Source organism: Hemicordylus capensis, chromosome 1, assembly GCF_027244095.1.
Source record: "Hemicordylus capensis ecotype Gifberg chromosome 1, rHemCap1.1.pri, whole genome shotgun sequence".
Taxonomy (NCBI): Eukaryota; Metazoa; Chordata; class Lepidosauria; order Squamata; family Cordylidae; genus Hemicordylus; species Hemicordylus capensis.
In genome coordinates, this window is record NC_069657.1 from 213042595 (window position 1) to 213062069 (window position 19475).

Below are 19475 nucleotides of genomic sequence, written 5' to 3' on the forward strand. Positions count from 1 at the left end.
GCGCCTGCCACCATCACCTCCTCCTCAGTCTCTTTTTTCTCCTCCTGCACTGCTGCCGCCTTCTCAGTGAAAGGGACTGGCCAGAATGTTAGCTGGGGTGTCAGTATAGCAGCACAGTGGTGCCAGTGCCACTTAAATGTGATACTGTAGGCAACTGCCTAGGTCACCTAAATGGAGGGGGCAGTCCTGGACATGAAAGAAACTTATAAAACTCTTTATTGTCTGGAGAAAATGGATAGGGAGGTTTTTTGTTTTTTTTTAAATTCTCTCATTCCTGGAACTTAGGTCATTCAATGATATTTTTTGACAGTAGATTTTGGAAACACAAAGAAAAGCAGCTCTTAATACAAGGTGCAATTAATTTAAGGATTTCCCTGCCAGATGATGCAGTGATGGCCACTAGCTTAGATGGTTTTAAACGGCAAATACATGCTGGATAAGCCTATCTGTAAATGGTTGTTAGCCATGTGTGTTACATCTTCATTTCCAGGGGCAACTTATACCACTGATTACTGGGGTGAGGGTGGGTAGGTGGGTGGGGGCAAGAGTGCGGGAGGACTATTGCTTTTATGCCTTGCTGTGGTCTTCCTGAAAACATCTTGTTGGCCCCTGTAGGAAATATGATGGTGGACTAAATGGACCTCTGGTCTAACCCAGCAGGATTCTGGGTGAGCCAGCATGGTGTAGTGGTTAGAGTGCTGGACTAGGACTGGGGAGACCTGAGTTCAAATCCCCATTCAGCCATGAAACTAGCTGGGTGACTCTGGGCCAGTCACTTCTCTCTCAGTCTAACCTACTTCACAGGGTTGTAGTGAAAGAGAAACTCAACTATGTAGTACACCGCTCTGGGCTCCTTGGAGGAAGAGCGGGATATAAATGTAGTAGTAGTAATAATAATAATAATAATAATTCTTTATTAGAAATAAGTATATACCCCTTTTCTACAACAAAGTTCACAAAGCAGTTTGTATAGCAAAAGGAATGAGAAAATCTATTATATTAATTCTCCTGTGTGTGCCTTGGAATGTGCGTCCCAGAGCCCAGCTGATTGGCTGGGCGGTGGACGCGCCTGATTGGCTGAGGCGCACCCAGGAGGATTGGTTGCCTCGGCAGCAGCTCGGCTGTGGAGGCCAGAGGTGGCAGGCCTGACCCGGCCACGGAGGCAAGGCCCAAGAGGGGAGAAAGAAAGTGGGAGGAGCAGAAGTGGCAGTGGGGAGGAGAGGTGGCTGGGCCCGGAAGTAGAGACTGGGGCAGAAGCAGGGGGGAGAGGTAACTGCCGGCCCCAAAGAGTGCACAGATGCTCTGTGCAGGATCGGCTAGTATTTTTTATATTTCAAGTTCAGTTTAGCTTACTTAAAGGTTTGGACTAAAAACTGCCACATATTTGGTGTTTCCCCCTCTCATATAAAGAGCACCACAATTTATAAATGAAACAGGTTTATATGGGTTGGTTATTTCTCTCTCTCTCTCTCTCTTTCTCCCCCCTTGCTTGCCTGAAGGGAAAAGCAGCCACCTGCTTATGAAGTTCCAGCATCAAACTCCCTTTTTGCTTTCAAGTGGTTGCTGTGCATGTTCTCTGGAGTACTGAATGAGTGGAATGCATTATAGTTTTAAACTTTGATGTCACATTAAGATGAAAATGCACCTAATGAGCTGAAAAATTACTGTTGCCACTTTTCGAGAGGGGGGGTGTTTTATATCTTCCCTCACAAACACAAAGCAATCTTATGTGGATTTAACTAAGAGTTTGTTCAGAAACAACTCCATTTTCTCCTTCCCCTCCCTTTTCCTTTCTGACCCCACCGCCCACAGACTCTCTCTACAGGATCCCCACTGGGACAAACTTCTAAACAAAATATAAAAAATTACTGAATAGAATACAACACATCCCTCCCCTTTATAACAACCAGACTAGAATTTAAAACTCAGTGACAGAGTCTTCAAGACTTTTAGGTGGTCTTCTGTCATGCACACCTCTCCTAATTCTTGGGTTCTGTGGCACAGGAGCTGTTAGTGATGCTTTTCCTGTTACCGAAGATTGTCCATCACTTTCATCAGCCTTCTCTGTGAGGTCGAAACTGGAGGCAAGATCAAAGTCCCTCTCTTGAGACCAGACTCATTTCCCTCTTTTCTCATAGAATGCATGCTAGAAAGTCTCGAACTGTTCCATTTCCTTCCATCATACAGTATGACAGAATCTCTTCGTATTTTGATTATTTGTTTTGGTCCAGAATATCGGGAACATCCCTTTCTCACTTTTTAAGGCAGCCATACTTGAACAAATTCCCCGATCTGAAATGTTCGCTGTTTCACACTCAATTTCTGATCTACATACCATTTGTATTTTTGTTGCTTCTCCCTTACCTGATCACAAATCTCTGAGTGAGATGGCATGGAAAGCCTTATCAGTTGTTGCCATTGGGCGAGTTTGGTGGTAGATTTGCATCCTCTCAGCAGTTTTATTTATTTATTTATTTAACATATTTGTCTACTGTCCAAAACTCAATTCTCTGGGCACTTTACAACAAAACAATAAAAAACAACAAGCAAAAAGGTTAAAACATTACAACAATTTAAAATTTAAAACAGCATTAAAACTATTAAAAATCATCAAACTATTAAAACTGTATTTAATTAAAAGGCTGGGTGAACAAATGTGCCTTGAATGCCTTTTCAAAAGCTGTAAGAGATGGGGAGGCTCTTATTTCAGCAGGGAGTGTGTTCCAAAGCCTCAGGGCAGCAATGGGGAAGGCCCGTTCCCGAGTAGCCACTAGACGAGCCAGTGGCAACTGCAGACAAACCTCTCCTGATGATCTCAATGAGCGGTGTGGCTCACATTCAAGAAGACAATCTCTTAAATACCCAGTGCCTAAGCTGTTTACCAAGGTTTACCAAGACCTTGTATTTTGCCTGGAAACTTATCGACAGCCAGAGTAGATCCTTTAAGATAGGAGTGATATCGTCTCTCTGAGATGACTCAGAGACCAACCTGGCTGCTGCATTCTGGACCAACTGCAGTTTCCGGACTACGTACAAAGGCAGCCTCACATAGAGTGCATTGCAGCAGTCACGTCTGGAGGTGACCATCAGATGTTTTACTGTTCTGAGCAAATTTATCTCAAGACACAGCTGGCATATCAGCTGAAGCTGATAGAAGGCACTTCTGGCCACTGCCTCAACCTAGGCCACTAGGGAGAGGTTTGTGTCCAGAAGCACCCCCAGACTGTGCACCTGTTCCTTCTGGGGAAGTGTGATCCCAGTTCAAAAGGGGATTTTCCTGTAGTGGTATAAGGAGTACTTCGATAACCAAATAGAATTCCAAGATTGCATCTTTCCAGGGGCGTTGATGCAAAGCAGCCAGTTGTAATTTTCTTTCACTAATCTGTCCATTCTTTCCACTAAGCCATTCCTTCCAGGATGGTACAGGGAAGTAGTCTTGTGCTTTTATGCCATGGTTATGCAAGTATTGCTCCATTTCAAATGAGGTAAGCTGTGTCCCATTGTCAGTCACTAGTTCTTTAGGAAGACGTTCTCTTGAAAAAACTGCAGCCATGAACTGGACCACCTTGTCTGCAAATGAAATGTAATGTAATGTCAGCAAACGAAATGAAATGAAATGTAATGTAAGCAAATGAAACTTCTGGCCACCTGGAATAGTAGTTAATGTAAGCCGCCCTGAGCCATTTTTGGAAGGGCAGTATAGAAATCAAACAAACAAACAAACGAATGAATAAATAAATAATAAAAGGCTCCATTATATCCAGAGCAAGTTTTCTTCAGTGACCATTGGGATACTCTGCAGGAGTCAAGGGGGTAGTAACAGTCTTCTGTGATTTGTCAGATACAGCACATGCCATACAGAGCCCGATTACATTTTGAGTGTGCTTGTCCATACCTGGCCACCAAAAGCATTCTCTGATTTGCCTTTTAGTTAAGCTCATGCCCAGGTGACCTTCGTGGGCAATTTTGATAACTTTTGGTTGTAAGGAATTTGACACCACCAAATGATCACTCCTCAGCTCCAGCTCATTGAGAGGGATAGCTCACTTGCTAAGTGCATGTGTGGTTGAAGATGTTCAGGTACTTTGTTTTAGTGTGGCCATCCATTAGTTATGTAAGGCTACTCTCCTCGCAGAGCCTGCTCTCCCTGCAGACCCCAGTAAGGCCCTACACACCAATCATGTGCCGAGCCCCCCCCCCTTTTTTTGAAAAGAAGACACAATGGAGCGACTTTGGAGGCAAATTGTCTAACAAATTTAGAGTAATACTTAAAATGATCCAAGTGCATCCTTATTGTGTAGCTCTGGTGCTTCCCGAATAGCTTCCAGCAAGTCTGTTTTGGGATGTTCACCACTCTGAGATATTGTGTGTGAAGTACATCAGTGTGCAAAACTGACATTTCTCTGCAGACATAGTAAGTTGGTGTTGTTGGCATTTTCTTAAAACTTCTGTCTGTTTGGCATCATGCTCCTCAGTGGTTTTTGCCATACATTAAAATGTCATCCTGAAAGTAAGTGATGCCATTTGTAGTCCCAAAATTGCATGCATCAATCCTTGAAATACTGAGCCTGCAGAGGTTTAGCTAAAGTGCTGTCTTGTGTATTGAAAAATACCCTATGGGATAATTATATAATTATAAAAAATACCCTATGGGATAATAAATGCCGTGCATTTATGAGAACTTTTTAGCAGAGGAATTTGATGACAGGCTGAAGACAAGTCCAAAGCTGTGAACAGTGAGGCCCCTTTCATAGTAAGCAACATTTCATTGATATTGGGTAATGGATGACAATCCATTGCAGTTCACATCTCTCAAATCTATGCATATTCAAAGTGTACCATTTGATTTCCACACAAGAACAATGGGAGAGACCCATTCTGATGAATCGACAGCTCTATGGTGTCAGCATGTTGTAGTCTTAACAGCTCCTCTCTAAGTGTTTGGTGTAGTGCTATAGAACTGTTCCTCACTTTGTGTTGTACAGGTCTTGCATTTGCCTTCATCTGAATTTTATATTTGAAATGTATAGCAGTGCCAGAAGTATCAGCAAAAATGTCCAAGAAATCAGCAATCATATCATCATATGGATGCTCCATCAACTGTAATATAGGTTCTGTGCTATTTTGGTCTAACACTATCTGTAGATCTTTCTGAAGCTTCCAGCCCAATATTGAGACTCCTTGTTGTGACAAATACACTTTCTCTTCTGCAGTATGTCATTTGTATTCCAGGACAGCAGTGAAGTATCCATTTATGGCAATAGGAGAACCTCCATATTCCCATGGGTGGTTGTCTGAAGGATGCAGGTGCAAATGCGATGTAGTAAGGAGTTTCTTGTAAAGTAGGTGGGAAATGTTAGTGCACATAGAACCAGAATCAGCTATCATGCACACTTCATGGCCATTAATTCAACTTCACAATGTGGAGAACATAGGGACATAGGAAGCTGCCTTATACTGAGTCAGATCCTTGGTCTATCTAGCTCAGTATTGTCTATACAGACTGGCAGAGGCTTCTCCAAGGTTGCAGGCAGGAGTCTTTCTCAGCCCTCTCTTGGAGATGCGAGGGAGGGAACTTGGAACTTTCTGCATGCAAACTTAAAATCTGTCAGGAAGTGGTTCATCTGCCTCCTCCTTATAATACTACTTGCAAACCATAGAAAAGTGTCCCCTTTTTTGCATCGGTTGCAAGTGACCTTCTGTGCAGGGCAGTGAGCAAAATTGGCTTTGTGGGCAGAGTCTCCATATTGGGAGCATTGGTAGTGCCTCCTTTCTTGAGCTGCCACTTTCTGGGGCAGTGACATATGAGAAGACTGGGTTTGGAAGGATTTAGACTGAACAGCCTGGATTTCAGGTGGTTGGTTTTGGGGTACCAAAAAGAGCAATTTGGCACAGCAAAGAGCATTTTTCGCCCTTCTAGCCATCTTTATTACTTTATCCAAGATAAGTTTCCTCTCCAATAGCAGCTTTTCACACCGTTTGGATTAGTTTGTTTTCATAACAATCTGATCCCTGATCATTTCATCGGTAAAGTTGGCAAACTTACAGGTTACACTTAAAGCACCCAATGCTGTGACATACAGATTGATAGATTCACCAGGCAATTGGGATCTAGGATAGAACCTATAATGTTCAGCAATCACATTCAAAATAGGGTTGAAATGGTCATCTAAGACTTGAAGAGCAGATTCATAAAGGTTGGGATCCCCTTCAAGGTTCTCAGGAAAGGGCAAATGATTATATATTATTTGGCCTTCAGGGCCCAGGCAGTGGAAGCAATATAGCCTTCTGCTTTGCTGGAGTAAAATCAAGGGTCTGTATAGTGAGGAGGTAATTGCAGAAAATGGACCTCCATTGTTCCCAGGGAAAAGCAGTTTCTCATAGGGCGAAAAGAAACAAGGTGGTGGTGGGAGCTGAGCTATGCTGCAGTGGGCATCCAGTGAACAACAGAGCCCAGGATTGCGAAGGAAAAAGTACCTTCAGGGGTTGTGCCGGTCAGGAAGCTGGAGAAACAATCAGCAGCAGTGATAATAGAAAGCAGCTCAGGAATGTAGGCCCAGTGATGCAATGAAATGACATTGCAGGTACATTCACAAGCTTTGCAGGCTCACACGCATAGCTGTTTCAAAATAATGTTGCCAAATGTTTTATAGCTGCTTCCCTCATACGCACAAAGAAATCTTATGTGGATTTAATGAAAGGTTTATTCAGAAAAAACTCCATTTTTTTCCTTCTCCTTCACCTCTCTTTTCCTTTCTGCCTCCACTCCCCACACTCTCTACAGGATCCCCACTGGGACAAACTTCTCAACAAAACAACTAGACAGAATACAAAAGGAGGATTGCACAGGTCTAGCTAATAAGGGCCAGGGTATGATCTTTTTGTTTCTAACCCACTAGCTTTGCAGACTGGTATAGTCAAACATGGTTTTACTGTGCAACATTAAAACAACAACACACAGTGGCTCCCTCTCCCTCACCTCTGAGTTGCATTAACCACTCTGGACTGATCTGTATATGCAGCAATAGATTTCAGAATGATCATTCTGGGACTATATTGTGGCAGAAGGTAAGGGGGTGTGTGGTCAAATGACTGAATGTTTCCTCACATCCAAGCCTTCATGCCTATGGAAGGCTAGCCCTTACCTCTGGCACACTAGCTTTTTACGTGCAGGGAGATTTTCAGAAGGCAGAGCATTCTGCAATTATATGGAGCCAGGGGAGCTGCATCTTGGGCTCCCCCTCGTCCCCCGAATGTGTACTTCTGTTCTATAGTAGAGAGTTATTTGGCATGGAAACAGCTCATGCTGCTGATTCAGTGTTGCAGTACTAAACAAGCAATGCAAGAAGTACAGTGGGTATAGGAAAGAATCACCCCCTTTGATAGACCTTAAATTCTGGTTCCCTTACATCCTGAAATGGAAACACAAAGAAAATTCCCTTCACCAGCTGTACTTATCCAATGCAACCTATAACATCCAACTGAAAAACATCACGATTACAGTCCAGAAAAAGTGTCAGAAATAAAAAACAAGAATTACTGAGATTGAAAAAGGATCACCCCCCCCCCCAATGTCAATATTTTGTTGAACCACCTTTTGCTTTAATAACAGCCTTGAGCCTGTTGGGATACTTCTCTATCAACCTTGCACATCTAGACGGAGCAATATTTGCCCACTCTTCCATACAGAACTGTTCAAGTTTGGTCACATTGGATGGTAGGTGTTGGTGGACTGCTATCCTCCCTGGATCCGGTCGGCTCTCCAAACTGGATGGAAGAACAAGGAGGAAACTGGTAAGAGAGGTTACCAAGAGGCCAATGGCCACTCTGAAGGAGTTAAAGGACTTCATGGCAAAGAGTGGTTGTTCTGTGCATGTGACAATTTCACGAGCGCTCCACAGATGTGGCTTGTTCGGGAGGGTCGCAAGGAGAAAGCCACTTCTCAAGAAAGGCCACATTAAAGCTCGTTTGAGCTTTGCCAGAAGGCACCTTGAAGATTCTGATGCCAAATGGAAAAAGATCTTATGGTCAGATGAGACCAAGATTGAACTATTTGGCCTCAACACCAAACAGTACACCTGGCGTAAATCCAACGCAGCTCACCATCCACAACACACCATACCTACAGTGAAGCATGGAGGTGGCAGCATCCTGTTGTGGGGGTATTTCTCTGCCTCAGGGACTGGGGCTCTCGTTAGATTAAAAGGAAAAATGGATGGGGCAAAATACTGTCAGATTCTGGAAGAAAACCTGCTACCCTCTGCCAGACAGTTGAGGATGGGCAGAAGATTCACCTTTCAACATGACAATGACCCGAAGCACACAGCAAAATTGACCACACAGTGGCTGAAGGATAAAAAAGGGAACGTCCTCATGTGGCCCAGTCAGCCCAGACCTAAATCCCATAGAAAATCTGTGGGGAGATTTGAAGATAGCAGTCCACCAACACCTACCATCCAATGTGACCGAACTTGAACAGTTCTGTATGGAGGAGTGGGCAAATATTGCTTCGTCTAGATGTGCAAGGTTGATAGAGAAGTATCCCAACAGACTCAAGGCTGTTATTAAAGCAAAAGGTGGTTCAACAAAATATTGACATGGGGGGGGGTGATCCTTTTTCAATCTCAATAATTCTTGTTTTTTATTTCTGACACTTTCTGGACTGTAATTGTGATGTTTTTCAGTTGGATGTTATAGGTTGCATTGGATAAGTACAGCTGGTGAAGGGAATTTTCTTTGTGTTTTCATTTCAGGGTGTAAGGGAACCAGAATTTTAGGTCTATCAAAGGGGGTGATTCTTTCCTATACCCACTGTATTCCTTGTAAAAGACAGGACACAATGGTGTGGGAGAACCTCATGCTGTTGATGTACACTGGGGTCGTGAAGGACAGCAGCCTGCATGGACTCTACCGTTGCCATGTCTGCAGTGAAGGTGGGCAGGGGACCAGCACAGACCGGCAGAGTTCAGTTGCCAGCTCTTGAAATAAAATTAAACTCAAAATTAGTGAGATGACTAATCCAATCAGTGACAAAAGACTGGACATTCCACAGAATTGTCAGCATTTTGTTTCTGGAGATGAAAAAGGGATGGTGGGAAAAAGACATGGACTACTTAGTGTAGGTAATAATTCAGCTATATCGAAACTCTAATCTCATGATCAAAATTAGTCACAGTTGAGAATATAGCCTTGGATGTGTGTTTGTGTGTGTAGGTCTGCTATGAAGATGTGCGTGACACTGGTGTTTCAGCCAATTATATTTTCCTCTGCCATTCATGATATTCCCTCCCTGCCAACTGGATTACAGGGAGCCTTATTCATACTGTGTGCTATAAGGATGGATATGAAGTTCAGCTTCTCCCCTAGGGAAATGGTGTGACACTTAGTTGGCAGAGGAGATAACAAATGGAAAGGAACACATGAAAATTCTAATCATTGTGTTGCAAATGAAGAACATGGGAAATAAAAGCATTTGTAGTTGACCTTCCTTGGTAAGAAATTGCCACAGAGAGGGAAAGGAGTATTTAATAATGAAAGAAAAAAGGGTGCATGGCTGTGCTTGCATATTATTACATTTTATGTCGTAGGTCAGTATTGTGTTCTGATATTGCCTGATCCTGCAGGCTTTATTAAACATGTGAATGCTGTACTAATGTATGATCCTCTATAATTAATATTCAGTGTTGGTATTTGGCATTAAAAAGTCCTTCTCTGAAGGACTGCTTGCACAGGGAAGCTTACACTGTACTAGGAAACATTGCTCCTAGCTTGGTGTCATGGCTGCTTGTGCTCAGATCAACTGAATGTGTATCATATTCAGGCACTGCCACAGTGCCCTGTCCCCTTAGCAGCCTAATCTCCAGACTCCCTCCTCTCATGGACAATGAGAAATAAGCCCCACTGTGGGCCTGGGTCATCAAAGCCAAGCCAGCCAGTTGAATTTAACCTTTAGGAAGGTTTTCCTGTGGAAAAGATGAAATGACTCCAGTACCTTTAAGAGATGCCCCAAAGAGGGAATTTCAGCAGCTGAAGCTTGTCATGGAGGGGAAGGAAAGGCTGCACCTGCTGAAATTCCCTCTTCTGTGCATCTCTTAAAGGTACAGGAGACCTCTCCTCTTTTTCCATATGGCAACCCTAATCCATTCAGTTTCGTTATTAACACCTTCGTGGAGCTTGAATCCAGCAGTCAAATTTCAACAGCCAACAGAGCAAGGCCAGCAGAGGCTACCAAGTGAGGTGTGCTGCTGTGATGAGGAGAACAAACAGTACAAAAGTCGGAGGAACAACTCCTCACATATTTTTTTTTTCTGGGAGGGAAGGTCCCTTTTTGGTAAGAGAGATATGAGCTATTAGGTTTGACAGGCAGAGGCACTCTTACTCCTGGACTTCTGAGCTCAAGTCCGGGCCTCTGCCCCTTTGGGCCCACCCAATACTTTTTTAGTTTGTCGAAGGTGGTGTGGTCGCCGCGGCACCAGCACACACTCAGCTGGGCAGCCGAGTGTGACTGTGACCTGTGCCAGGCGGTAGGGATGTGCACAGAACCAGTGCAACTGGGAGGGTGTGGGGGGTTGCTTTAAATGGCAGGGAAGGCGCTGCCTACCTGACAGCCCCCGCCCCACTGCTTTCCCTCCACCAGCGCTCTCCAGAAACGTGGGTGCACTAGGATGCAGAGTTCCAGCTTGCAGCCCCAGCAGAGTCGCCATGCTCATGGCCAGCGTGGCAGCACCCCTCCAAGATGATTGATTGATTGATTGATTAAGTGCCGTTAAGTCAGTGTCAACTCTTGGCGACCACATAGATAGATTCTCTCCAGGATGATCTGTCTTCAGCTTGGCCTTTAAGGTCCCTCGGTGGTGCATTCATTGCTGTCGTAATCGAGTCCATCCACCTTGCTGCTGGTCGTCCTCTTATTTTCTTTCCTCCAACTTTCCCCAGCATTATAGACTTCTCAAGGGAGCTGGGTTTTCGCATAATGTGTCCAAAGTATGATAGTTTGAGCCTGGTCATTTGTGCCTCGAGTGAGAATTCTGGATTGATTTGTTCTATGTTACATTTATTTGTTTTCCTGGCTGTCCATGGTATCCTCAAAAGTCTTCTCCAACACCTAAGTTCAAAAGGATCAATACTTTTTCTATCTTGTTTCTTCAAAGTCCAGCTTTTGCATCCATAGAGTGTCACGGAGAAAACTAGTCTGCAAAATTCTAATCTTTGTAGGTGTAGAAGCATCACGGCATCTAAATATCCTTTCCAAGGCCTTCATTGCAACCCTACCAAGTGCTAGTCTGCAGCGTATTTATTGATTTCTGGATCCCTTACTGCTGATGGCTGTTCCTAAAAGGCAGAAGCTCTCCACCACTTCAGTGTCTTCATTATCAATTTCAAGGCTGGTTGCTGTACCCATTGTCATTAGTTTAATCTTCTTTACATTTAGTCGTAGTCCCATTTTTTCACTGTGCTCCTTGACTTTCACTACTAGAGCTTGCAGATCATCCGCATTCTCAGCTATCAGAGTGGTGTCATCAGCGTAGTGCAATTTATTGATGTTTCTTACTCCAACTTTAAAACCACACTCCTCTTCTTCCACTCCAGCTTCTCTCAGTATATGTTCAGCATATACGTTGAATAAATAAGGAGATATTATTCAGCCTTGCCTTTCTTCTTTGCTGATCTGGAACCAGTCTGTTTCACCATGTTCTGTCTGGACTGTGGCTTCCTGTCCTGTGTATAGGTTTCTCATGAGAACAATGAGATATTCTGGGATGTCCATTTTCCTAAGGATATTCCACAGCTTGACATGGTCGATGCAATCGAAGGCTTTTCTGTAGTCAATAAGTACATATTGACTTCTTTTTGGTATTCTTTGGCTCTCTCAATTATCCAGCGTGAATCAGCAATAATGTTTTTTGTACCTTGGCCTTTTCGGAAACCCACTTGAATATCTGGCCTTTCCCTTTCCACATAAGCCTCTAATCTGTGTTGAATGATCCTGAGCATTATTTTTCTTTCATGTGAAATTAAGGATATTGTGCGATGGTTTGCGCAATCTGTTAAATCTCCTTTCTTTGGTGTGTCTATGTAGACTGACCTCCTCCAATCTGTTGGCCACTGTGTTGTTTTCCAAATTTGCTGGCATAGTTTGGTTAGAGCCTTGACTGACTTTTCTTCTGTTGCCTGCCATATTTCTGTAGCTATTCCATCAATTCCTGTAGCCTTCCGACTTGGTAATGACCAGAGTGCTGATCTAACTTCATCTTCCCATACTAGAGGTTCTTGCAAGTAGGGATTATCTTCTAGAGTATCTTAGATGTTGATGTTCGTGCTGTACAGATTTTCAGTATACTCCTTCCGTCTCTGTTTGATTTTCTCTGAATCAGTTACTATCTGTCCTTTGGCATCCCTTAACATACCAGTTTGAGGTTGTAACCTCCTTCTGAGTTCAGAGATATTTTGGAAAACTTTTTCCATGTCTATTTCCATCCTCAAGGTCTTTACAGATGGCATTGTAATACTGCTCCTGCTCTCTTTTAACAACTTTCTGAATTTCCCTATTAAGTTCCTTCCTGAGGTCTTTATCTTTTTTGACTTTGGCTTCTCTCCTCTTCTTGGCAATTTCCACCATCTATTCTGACATCCATTTTGCTTTCTTCTGTTTCTTGGTCTTTGGCAGTCTCTTTTCACATTTGTGCTTAGCAACTTCTTTGATTTCATTCCACAGTTCCTCTGGTTCCCTATCAATGAGGTTCAGAATTTCAAAGCGGTTCCTGATGGTTTCCTTGAAAATGGTGGGTACATTCTCAATATCTTATTGTGGAAACTGGATAGCTTTGTTTTTCCGCTTTATTTTGACTTGGAATGTGCATATGAGCAGTTCAAGATCTGTTCCACAATCAGCCTCTGGCCATGTCTTTGCTGTTATAACTGAGCTTTTCCACCTCCTTGCACCAATAATGTAATCAATTTGATTTCTGTATACTCCATCTGAAGTCCATGCGTATAGGCACAGCTTTGGTTGTATGAAGAATGTGTTGGCAATGAAGAGATCATTGCCTTGGCAGAAACTAATAAGTCGTTCTCTTGCTTCATTTCTGTTTTTCCCCACCACCACCTTGGAGGTTGTAAGTTTAATTTTTTTAAAACGGTAGAACCCCCAAACTTGCTCCAAGCCAGCCTGAGGGAGTGGTTTCTTTTCGGCCTTGAGCCTAACCAGGGATAGTCCAGCTTGAGGGCGATCCCTCGAGCCGCATCAGTTCAATGGCAAACTGGCTTGAGGTCAAACCATTTTGCACATCATTAACTTGATGACAGAGTTAAATGAACAAAGAATCTGGCCTGATGTGATCCTGCATCTAGAATGGCAGGGAGATCAGAAATGCTCTTTTGTGTCCCATGGCTTTTATACATTTCATAGAGCTATGAATTATTTACATCTTTGAGCTAAAGTATTATGAAGAGGAATGCTTAGAATAGGTAGCTCTGCAGAAGATCCAGATCCACAATGGTGGCATGTTAACCTCTTTACTTTGCACCATTCCCTGACTGAAAACTCCTTCTGGAGCAGCTGCCCCCCCCAAACCCCCCCCCCAGTTATTTGCTTCAAATAACAAGCCTGAGGTGAAAAAGAAGCTTTGGAGAAAGGCGTTGACTCCCATGTGCCATGGCTCCAATCATGATCGGGGCCCCTGCATCTATTTTTTTGTTTTTTTAAGAACCCTTTATCAAAGAAGCTGTGCTTTTGGTTGTAAGCACACCTCTGAATAATACATTAGCTCAATATGTAATTTGATCTCCCAGCCACATTCATATATACCACTAGATTTGGAAAACACTTCCTTGTGTCCTATGCCACTGAGACACATGCATGAATACCAGAACCGATACACATGCCAGTCATGTGGGCTGTCCCTTTTATATTGCCTCAAACTCCATTGTTTCATTTAAATCAATTCACACATTCAGCTGCAAGACATAAGAACATAAGAACAGCCATGCTGGATCGGGCCCAAGGCCCATCTAGTCCAGCATCCTGTTTCACACAGTGGCCCACCAGATGTCACTGAAAGCCTACAGCAGGAGTTGAGGGCATGCCCTCTCTCTTGCTGTTAGTCTCCTGCAACTGGTACTCAGAGGCATCCTGCCTTTGAGGCTGGAGGTGGCCTATAGCCCTCCGACTAGAAGCCATTGATAGACCTCTCCTCCATGAAGTTATCCAAATCCCTCTTAAAGCCGTCCAGGTTGTTGGCTGTCACCACATCTTGTGGCAGAGAATACCACAAGTTGATTATGCGTTGTGTGAAAAAATACTTCCATTTGCTGGTCCTAAATTTCCCGGCAATCAATTTCATGGGATGACCCCTGGTTCTAGTGTTATGTGAGAGGGGGAAGAATTTCTCTCTCTTCACTTCATGCATGATTTTATAGCCCTCTATCATGTCTCCCCGCAGTCGTCTTTTTTCTAAACTAAATAGCCCCAGTGTTGTAGCCTTGCCTCATAAGAAAGGTGCTCTAGGCCCCTGATCATCTTGGTTGCCCTCTTCTGCACCTTTTCCAGTTCTACAATGTCCTTTTTTAGATGTGGTGACCAGAATTGTAGGCAGTACTCCAGGTGTGGCCACACCATCATTTTGTATAAAGGCATTATAATATTAGCCGTTTTATTTTCAATCCCCTTCCTAATGATCCCTAGCATGGAATTGGCCTTTTTTTTTTTTTTACAGCTGCCGCACATTGAGTCGACACTTTCAACGAGCTGGTACCTTGACACTTTCAACGAGCTGGTATCAGGTACCAAACAGTGTATCAAACAGGTACCAAACAGTGTTCCTTTAACAGCAATCCCCAGATGTTGTTTACTACAACTCCCATAATCCCCCCAAAAAGGCTATTGCAACTGGGGATGCTGGAGCTGTAGTCAACAACATCTGGGAATCCCTGTTAGAGGCAACGCTGGTACCAAGTAATCACACATGTGTGTCTGTGTGAATGAATTGATCCTCTGGGATCAGCATACATACAGATGCCCTCCTGTATGAGAGAAAACATTAAGCAAGGAAGCCCTTAATGTTACTTTCCCAAAACCTTTTAATGATGAGTAGAATTGGAATGTATTTCGTTGACATTAAAGACCCGAGAGCTGAACTATTGCTACTTTGTGACCATAATTGCGCTACTATTCTGCTGTTGTTTTCTTAAGTTGGAGAATATCTCTTTTGATAATTCTGGTTTGTGAATGGGATGTCAGTAGGTTGGTTTGTGTATATTTGTTGTTTTAACAGAAGATTGCATTAAGTCCAGACAGGTCATGCTCCCCTCACCTTTGCTTGTTCTTTTTGATAACATATGGTGTTGTAGTAAGCTATTGCTCCAGCCATGGATGACTCAGAGTCCACAATTTCATAATGTCACTTTAACACTGATAATGGGCACTCAATCACCAGCGCAGCTGCAGGGATGCAAGTTAACATGTAATGATTCCACTAAGTACCTATGTGAAAGAAACCTCAAATGGCCACTAGCACTTTCGTGTCCCCGATGGCTAACTACAAATCGTCTCATATGCCAAAGCGAAAGGCTAGAAGGGGGAAAAATGAATACCCCAGTAATTCCTTTTTGACAGTGATTTGACACCTGCCTGATGGAAGGAGCTAACACCCTGACCTCTAGACTGTAAGTTCTGCTAAGAGAGAGATTCACTAGAAACACCCATGGGGTTTTGGATTCCGGCTAATGGCAGGCAGTGGAATGGATGATAAAAATTATGGCAGAGCAGAAATGTTCTCTCAATTAATTTCCCATCATGTTATGGCTGTTATCACTGGATGGCATCTAAAGAAATTGAGATGGGGGGGAGAAAACTTCAGTACTTTTGAAAGTACCACTCGCTTAGTCCATTATGTAACAGCAAGATGAGAGCTGGGTAACCTCTTAAAAAGCTGACTTTCAAATAAAACATTCATGTTATTGATTTCAAAGTTACTTTTGGGCTGGAAAATGCACACAAGAAGAGATTAAAAAATATATATTCATGGGTAGTGCTTTGACTTTTTGCTAAAAAAAATGAAGCTGTGATCCAAAATCTAATGTAAGTGGTGGAAATCATAGGATTTTAGGAGCTGGTCAGGGCAGAAAAGTAATCAGCTGCGGTTGTCCTGGTGCAGAATCATTTATGCCCTGAAACATTGAACTAAATGTCAAGATGTATGTGTATGTATACATGCCAGCTTCTTGATTATACAGAATAGTTCTTCTGCATTTGTATACAGCCGGGAAGCTAATTGAGGGCAGTTGGTCCTGATTTTGATTTCAAAGTTACCTTTGATGGCTAGTGGCTGCTTCAAGTTCCTGACACAAAAGACCTGAAATAAATTGCTGAGTCTGTGCAGAAGAGAAGGAAGTGGGGGGAAACATGGTCTTAGAACCATGCTGCATGTTAGGGGTGTGCCCGAACCACAGTTCGATCACTGGCTTGAGCACTGTTAGGTAGCAGCGAGTGGGAGCTTTAAGAAAGAGCGGAGCAGGTCCTTACCTGCTCTCTGCCTCCCCATGCAGCTTCACTGGGGTGGTGCTCGGCCCAAGTGCCCTCATGTTGTGCCAGCATGCACATGGCATCCACACAGGCATGGGTGCCATTTGGGTGGTCTGCAACACCATGCAAATGGCTCCCACACATGCATGGATGCCATATGCGTGCTGGTGCCATGCAGGGGTACTTGGTCCAAGTGCCACTACAGTAGAAACTGCATGGTGCTGCAGAGAGCAGGTAAGGACCTGCTCTCCTCTTTCTTAAAGCTCCTGCTCCCAAACAGTGCTTGAACTGATGCACCATGTCAGCGTTCCTGGGGCGAGGAATTCTCCAAGGCCAACTTTCACCCTCCAGCACTAAATTCTAGGTGTGGGCATAGCCTCAGAGCTGGGGAAAGAGGGAAGTTCATTCACTCCCTTCTTCTCCTATCAGTGGGAGCAAAAAGGCCTGAGCTCCTTTCCGGGAGACAGTCAGACCAACAAGCCCGTCCCAGCTGATCCTCGGCAGCCCCTGGCTTAAACAGCCCCTGCATTTCAGAAACTCCTCCCCCCTTCCAACCTGCTCCGTCTTCGCTGGCTGGGTAGGTGTAGTGGCCAGCCAAACCCTGGTTCCCAAATGGGACTCCACCCAAAAGAGACTCCACCCCCTTCCTTAATATCCCTGCACCCATTTGCAGCTGTGGAGTTAATATCATTGCTCTTCCCTCTCCACCAAGCTGCTGTCTCCTGGGCTGTCCTCACCCATCCCCCAGCAGCTGTTGCACGTCTCTCCGAGCGCTCCCTGACTCCTGAGAGGTAATTACTGGGGTGGTCTTGGCGTTTGGAGCCCCGGGCTTCCCTTGGCACCTTGCCATTTGGCTAGGTATACAACCCTGTCTCGCGGGGGAGGGTAGGAACTCCCGACACATGAACCACGGTTCAGGCACACCCCTACTACATATTACATAGGAGGTCCATGATTAACTGTCCCAGTGTTTTTATTTTTTTACTTGAGAGAAGCTGTAAAAGGATCTGAATACAACTGGAGCAGCAAGGCTGGATGAGGAGATGTTTAACCCTTCTCCTCCATGCTTTGTTACTGATCTAAAATGCCATCTGTAGTTACTGTTCAGCCTGCAAGGGGAACTAGCTGTAACTCAGGAATGGAATTGTATCAATACATCCAGGGACATTGCAAGGCATAGATGGCCTGTGTTCTCATGGGCAGCTCCCTTTCTTGGTGGCGGTGGTGGTGCACTCCCATTGGCCATGTGCCATGCTCCAGACAGCTCTGCCTCAAGGCAGCTGAGAATAAAGAATGTCCATGTGCCTTGATGACACAGAGCACACATGCATCATCGTACCCAGACAATGTAGTTTTATGCGTCACAATGTAAGTTTACTGAGACACATTTCAATTATCTATCCATGGGTATCCACTAAGGGGAGGGACCTTGTCCTTCCAGAAATTCTAAATTTAAATTTACTGACCCCCCCCCCCCCCCACAAAAAACCCAAACCAGAGAAAGATCTTAAAGGAGTCAGGAGAGCTTCAGATCTGATGCCTGGCATTCCAGAGGCAAGGCAGATAACAGATATTGGCCACATTCTCATGTAATTCTGGACCCGTGGTTCCGTGCACCCTCTCCCCACTCTCCCATCCTCATTCGGATGTACAGGAAAGCATCTCTTCCGCAGTCAGCAAGACTGCAGAGAGGTGGGGGAGCTGGTTATGCGGGCTTCCTTCTTGCTCAAGGTTGACTCAGCCTTCCATCCTTCCGAGGTCGGTAAAATGAGTACCCAGAATGTTGGGGGCAATATGCTAAATCATTGTAAACCACTTAGAGAGCTCCGGCTATAGAGCGGTATATAAATGTAAGTGCTATTGCTATTGCTTGAAGGACAGCCCACACAGCCACTCAGGGGGAGCTTCCTCCCTCAACTCCAGTCAGACCGAATGCAGCCTTCAGTGCTGCATTCACATGGAATGGAGGCTCCCTGCATCCTCAGTTTGCAATAGTAAAGCTCACTACAAACCAAGGGTTCACAATGGACTTGGTCACACTATGGACAGGACTGTACGTGTTTGGACATAATGGTAAGGAAACTGCGGGTCCCTGCAGCTCTAGTCCTCCTGCGTGCGAATGTGGCCTCTGTGTAAGAGATGTGAAATATATCATTGGGGGCCTGGCTTGATTCTGGTTTGACTTCTGTTTCTAGAGTTTCAGTGTATTGCTGTTAAATGGATAAATGAACAAGGGCAGCTCCAGAGAGGGGGCATGGGTGAGCCCCCCCCCCAATTGGCTAGCCCTTCCCACGTGCCCCTATTTCTGGATAGAGTTCACCCACCCATAAATGCATTTTGCCCTTGCTGTGCAGGGTAAATATTATTTTCTGGTGCTGCCTCTGCAAACGAAAGCTGTTTGCTAGATGTTTCAAAATGTTTAATACTATATAGAACAGTATATTTGTTGGGTAGCTATGCATAGAATGGAAGACTAGATAGGTGTCTGTTTTGATTTCACAAGGTCTTATTGCCAGATATGACTCAATAAGGAAGAAAAGGCCCACAGGGCAGAATGCTCAACTTGTTTCTTGCCCCTTCTCTTTATTCGGTTCATTTCTGGGTTGAATTTCTACTTCAGTAAGGATTCCCTCAGGCTGGTTCTCATGAACTCTATAATTAAAAAACTCCAATTCCTCTGACTTGAATTCCTTGCCAATCAGTAGAAAACACCTTTTTGTTGTTAACCAGATCTGTTCTCTTCAGACAGATGTAGGTCCTCTTGATACATTTATTTTATTTTTTATTTATTTGAATTCTATACCACCCTTCCCAAAGTGGCTCAGGGCAGTTCACATTAAAAGTGGCTCAGGGCAGTTTACATTCTCCCAACTACGTGTCAGCTGCATATCCATGAGTGGAGTCCACACAGCTGGGAGTTGTATGGAAATGGCTTGCATAAAAAAGACCAAAT